The following is a 6,149-nucleotide window of genomic DNA, read 5'->3' on the forward strand; positions in this document are numbered from 1 at the left end:
TTCTTCAAAAGGAGATTCATATTCTCCACCCCTATCACTTCTTATCATTTTAATCTTTTTGTTTAGTTGTGTTTCAACCTCACTCTTGTATTGCTTGAAAGCAACAATTGCCTCATCTTTACTATTAAGTAAATAAGCATAGCAATATCTTGTGCTATCGTCAATAAAAGTAATAAAATACTTTTTCCCACCGCGAGATGGTGTTGACTTCATGTCACAAATATCTGTGTGAATTAAGTCTAAAGGACTTGAATTCCTTTCAACAGACTTATAAGGATGCTTAGCATACTTTGATTCCACACATATTTGACATTTGGAATTAATGCAATCAAATTTTGGCAATACGTCTAAATTTATCATTTTTCGCAATGTTTTGAAGTTGACGTGACCTAAGCGTGAATGCCATAAAGTGTTTGACTCAAGTAAGCAAGAAGAAGCATTAGCTTTATTGATAGGAATTGCTATTACATTTAGCTTAAAAAGGCCCTCATTTAGGTAACATTTTCCTACATACATATCATTCTTACTTAGTACAACACTATTAGAAATAAAAATACATTTGAATCCATTCTTGACAAGAAGTAAGGTAGACACCAGATTCTTGCGAATTTCTGGAACATGGAGAACTTGGTTTAGAGTCACTATTTTTCCCGACGTCATCTTCAACGCAATCTTGCCAACTCCTTCAATTTTGGCTGTAGACGAATTTCCCATGAAAATTGTCTCGTCGGGTCCTGCGGGGGCATAAGAAGAAAATAACTCCTTGTTAGCACAAACATGGCGGGTGGCTCCAGAATCTATCCACCATTCTTTAGGATTTCCTACCAAGTTGCATTCAGACAACATGGCACACAAGTCCTCCATGTCTTCAACATTTTCAACCATGTTTGCTTGATTCTTCTTCTTGTTTTTCTTTTGTACATCATTTTTTGGTGCACGACAGTCCACGGCCTTATGCCCAGACTTTCCACAGTTGTGGCAATTACCCTTGAACTTTTTCTTGCTTGGGTAATTCTTTGGTCCAGAAGCCTTTTTCCTCTTCTTATTTTGTGGCGCCTCCTCAACAATGTTAGCCCTTATTATTGTCGAGTTTCCACGTGACTTCTTTTCAGCATTTTTGTTGTCTTCTTTTATCCTCAAACGAACAATCAAGTCTTCAAGTGTCATTTCCTTCCGCTTGTGTTTAAGATAGTTCTTAAAGTCCTTCCACAACGGAGGTAACTTCTCAATGAAAGCAGCGACTTGAAAGGCCTCATTTATGACCATACCTTCAGCAAGGAGGTCATGCACAATGACTTGTAATTCTTGGACTTGAATTATGACCGACCTAGTGTCAATCATCTTGAAATCCAAAAACCTTGCAGCCACGAACTTCTTAAGTCCGGCATCCTCAGTCTTGTACTTTTTCTCAAGCGCATCCCATAACACTTTTGAAGTTTTCATGACACCATAGACATTGTACAAGCTATCTTCCAAACAACTCAAAATGTAGTTTTTGCACAAGAAATCAGAATGTTTCCATGCTTCAGTTACAACAAATTGTTCGTCATCCGGAATGCCATCAGCCAGGACCGGAGGATCCTCCTTGATAAATTGCTGCAAACTCAACGTAGTAAGATAGAAGAGCATCTTCATTTGCCAACGTTTGAAGTCAATACCGGAAAACTTTCCGGGTTTTTCTGCTGGTGCCATAGCATGAGCAGGAGTTGAACGGCTTGACAAGGCAGCAACACTCGTAACAATAGCACCCGTTCCCGCAACATTTTTATTAGTTTGGTTTTCATTCGTCATTTTTCTGTAGAGTTGGAAAAGAAACAGAACTTTGTTAAATCAATGAAGTTTTGATATCTTCAAACTGAATACCAAACCAAACATACAACACGTAACAATGGTGAAGTTTTTATATACTGCAAACCCGTACGTTTATTATTCCGGTAAAGTTTTGATATACTTTAAACCGGAAAGAACAATTATTGGAGTAGAAAGCACGAAGGCTTTAGTCTCCAAACCAGTATACAAAATATAGATAACAGTTTAATATATATTTCAACACATAAATGTTAGTATCTAAAATTCCTTAAGCTTGTTGTTGCTACTGTGTTAAAACGCAAAATCAGAAAACTGTTAGAAGAATAAAAGAAACTGGAAAAACAATAAAGATTAAGAAATATTCCGAGTCCACAATTTGCTTGTGCGTCCTTAAGGAATTTTAACCCCCTCACACGTTGCCAAGGTAATAGATTAAATCCTCCTAGGATAAAACGGAATAAACTTTCCTGCAACAGTGGCAATACAAACTGCAGGATACCAACGAACTTAAAGAACGGAGCAAAATCACACTTACGAATTTGAGAGAGAGAGACTGCGAATTAGAATGCAGTATTTTCAGAAAGAATGAAGTTCTGTAATGTTTTTGGTGTGTTAAAAACGAAGCCATGCCTCAAAATTTATAGGCAATTATTGGAAGAGGTGTGATGTTTGTTATGGAAAAGGTGCCTTTTCAGAAGTTTACGCGGCCTGCCGCTGTTACGCCAGGACCGCGGTCCAGAGTGGCCCTCTGAATCTGCAGCAAGGTTCTGGCGCGATCCTACCGCGGTTACGCCAGGACCGCGGCCAGACTATCCTTCTGAATCTTCAGCAGTGATCTGGCATTTAATTAATTATTAAATAATTAATTAAATAAATTTTGTCCAACAAAATAATCTTATCGATTAATTTCCGAAGCCGAAGCCGAGTGAGCGACGACGACGGCGCGAGGGTTCATTCTCTTCAACTCATTTTAAGAGCTTTAAGAAGTGATTCTATATATAAGCACACAAATGTAGTTGTCCCTCACCAATGAGGGACAAAGTGCAAGTCAAAAGCTCACTTCATTCAAATTTTCATTTCCCTCCATTTTATTTCCCATCATTTCCAATTTACACTCTTATACTTTAAAGCCCAATACTTAAAGTCTTTAAAGCTCAATGCCTTTAAAGTCCAACACCAAGAACATAAATACAAGTGAAACAAAGACAAAACCATACAAAATCCGATTGAAGCTTACCTTTATGGAAACAAACCCTTTGCTAGTTCAGTATATAAGAAAAAACAAAGGACTTTTTCTAGTAAATAGAGAAACTCATAGTTTCTGTTCTGGATATGTACTTCTTGGACGCGTGTAAATAACCGTAAATGCAAATAAAACGGAAGCTTCGAATCAATTCACTATTGCTGTTGGACTAATTCTTTTTCCCCCTTTTCAATGCGTACCCAAATCTGTTGTAATTATGCTCCCTATTTTCCTTTTGGTTTGAATTATATTAATTGATTCTTTTCTTTTCACAATTTTTCATTTGAGCAACACTAATAAAATCTTCGTTGTGCCAAAGTATAGAAGAAACATTCAAACATTTCTAGTATAATTTTTTTTTCTAGTATATACGCCTGTTTGTTTTCAATTACATTAATAACCGATTACTCTACTAATTAACTCGATTTCTCATTTACATTATTAACGATATATATATATATATATATTGCCGACGAGTCAAAATGGATTGATCTATAAGCATGCCAAATTAGTAAATTAATGAGTATCAATTAAACTTTTATCCCTTAACTGATGTTAATTAACATGTGTTTTGCACATGATTTCTAAATAAACTGAGAAACAAAACCTTTTAATGCTTTGTAACTTATACATTCAATGTAATTATTATGACACCTGTGTAGGAGTGGAATTATCCGACCCGACCCATATTTAATACGGATAAAAAACGGGTTAACCGACGGATAATATGGGTTCCATGACTTCTTGTATATGATCACTTTTGGGAGATTCTTAGTCTCTCTAACTTGAGGAACCCCCAATTTGAAGTTTTACAAATGTAAAAGTTAGACCCATTGGTTATCCATTGGTTACTCATTGGTTATCAATATTCTAAATGGATAATATGGTTCTTATCCATATTTGACCCGTTTTTAAACAGTTCATTATCCAACCCATTTTTTAGTGGATAATATGGGTGGTTAACTGTTTTCTTTGAACCATTTTGTCACCCCTACACCTATGTTGTTTTAAGCTTTTATTTCTAGTTGCTTGTTTTGACATAAGATGAGCTTAAATTGAGCTATGTTATAAATTCATATACCCGACATCAACTTATTTGAAATTGAGACATAATTGGTATTGTATTGGAATAAAACACAATTTAGTTGGTACTTAAAATGGTTCTGAATAGGCTTTCGTCCATATCGCCTACAATTGGTTGGCAGTTAAATTCGAAACAGAAAGATGTGAAAAAGAATCAACGGTTTCAAATTGAATTACGTAGGCGCTTTATAATATATCCAAAGCTAAGAAAACTCCAATCCAGACCCACAGAAAGCTCTGCTTGTGGAGAAAAAAGTAACCAATTGTGCCTAACCTGAAAAGCAATAGAACAAACATTAGCCCAATGATCTCTCATCTCTTACTGAAGTAGCATTCAGTTTTGTGGAATCTGAAAGAGAGGATTTAAGTTAACAAACCACTCTTAGAAGCACTTCCTATGGACAAGTGAGTGACCATATTCATCATACTCCCCCCTCGTTATCCACATCTGCATGAGAAGTTGATATTAGTGCTAATCCCTTGAGCTTAAAAGAAATTATCACTAAGACATTCACAATCAGAACAATTTATTTGGGAATGAGACGTGGTTTGACTGAGTGACTGATCGGCCAAATAAAGCAAAAAGAAACTAACTTGTTTGAAAGTACTGAGGGAAGCTAGCTTTGATCCTCCAATCCAGGCACTGTACTTCCTCTCCGGTGGTGCAATTACCTTGATCTTCGTGCTGTACGGAGCAAGAGCAGTGATTTCCTTGCTCATACGATAACATAGTTGAGCCACCACTAAGCACAATGTTTGAAAATAAATCTTTCCTAATATCAACATCGCAACTCATGATTGAGAAGTAGGCTTTTTCATGGATTCCTGTCTCTTCCATTCCGACTAACGATGGCTGGAAGAGGACCTCAGGGCAACGGAACCTCTCAGCACCAATATTAATGACTTGTCCATCAGGAAGTTCATAGCTCCTCTCAACTGATCTTGAGCAAATTTTTGCCTTCTCAATCTCCTGCTCAAAATCCGGTGCAACATAAGCAATCGTCTCCTTCATATGACAAATAACACTTATTTCAACAGCACCGCTAAAGACATAACTGCTCTCGCAGAGAATCTGCGCGAGATAATATGTAAGATCACGACCACCAAGAACTAACCGCAAGATAGCATGGGGAAGTGCATGTCCCTCATAGATGGGGACAGTGTGGGTCACACCATCACCAGAATCAAGAACAATACCTTGTTGCAAAACGATAAACAAAATTAGTCACTTGACTATAAGTGTAATGAACCAGAATATGCTGGTATTCCTTCTTCTTCTTACCAGTTGTGCGACCATTAGCAAACAGAGAGAGAACAGCCTGGTTTGCAACATACATGGCTGGCACTTTGAATGTCTCAAACATGATTTGAGTCATTTTCTCTCATTCTGCCTTGGGGTTAAGTGGTGCCTCAGTCAGCAGAATAGGATGCTCCTCGGGAGCAACACGGAGCTCATTGTAGAATGTGTAATGCCATAGTTTCTCCATCTCATCCCAGTGGATTACTATTGTCACACCTTCTTTTTTACACACCTACCCTGAAGGATAAATGTATAAGAGAGTTTTTCCATTTAAAGTGACATTATTCGAAATGGGATCATTTATTTATTTTTAGAGTCGCCACTTGGGATAGGATTGGCTTTTGGTGTCCCAAGTCACCGATTTAATTTAACTCCCAAATCGAGGAAAATTTCGACTTCCCAATTGGAGTCTGCGAACCAGAAATTCTGTGTAAGGAATTCTGTTGACCCGAGGGAAGGTGTTAGGCACCCCCGGATCCCGTGGTTCTAGCACGGTCGCTTAAATTATCATAAATGGCTAAAATCTGGTTTTTATACATATTTAAACCTATAGTGCAATTTTAAGATTATTTACCGCTTTTAGTTTATTTTGTTTTTACGAAAGTGAACGTCGTTTAAGAGCGTGTTTTTGGATCACGTCACATGAAATGCACCCGGATCCTAAACACCTCTTATTCAACGTTTTGGGATTTGGATTTGGGTTGCATGAAATGC

The 6,149-nt window shown here is 37.3% G+C and overlaps 1 pseudogene; it reads right to left on the minus strand.

Annotated features, from left to right (window-relative positions):
- LOC109212905 lies at nucleotides 4,518–5,526 on the minus strand (annotated as a pseudogene).

The sequence above is a fragment of the Nicotiana attenuata genome, chromosome 2, assembly GCF_001879085.1.
Source record: "Nicotiana attenuata strain UT chromosome 2, NIATTr2, whole genome shotgun sequence".
In the NCBI taxonomy this organism is placed as follows: domain Eukaryota; kingdom Viridiplantae; phylum Streptophyta; class Magnoliopsida; order Solanales; family Solanaceae; genus Nicotiana; species Nicotiana attenuata.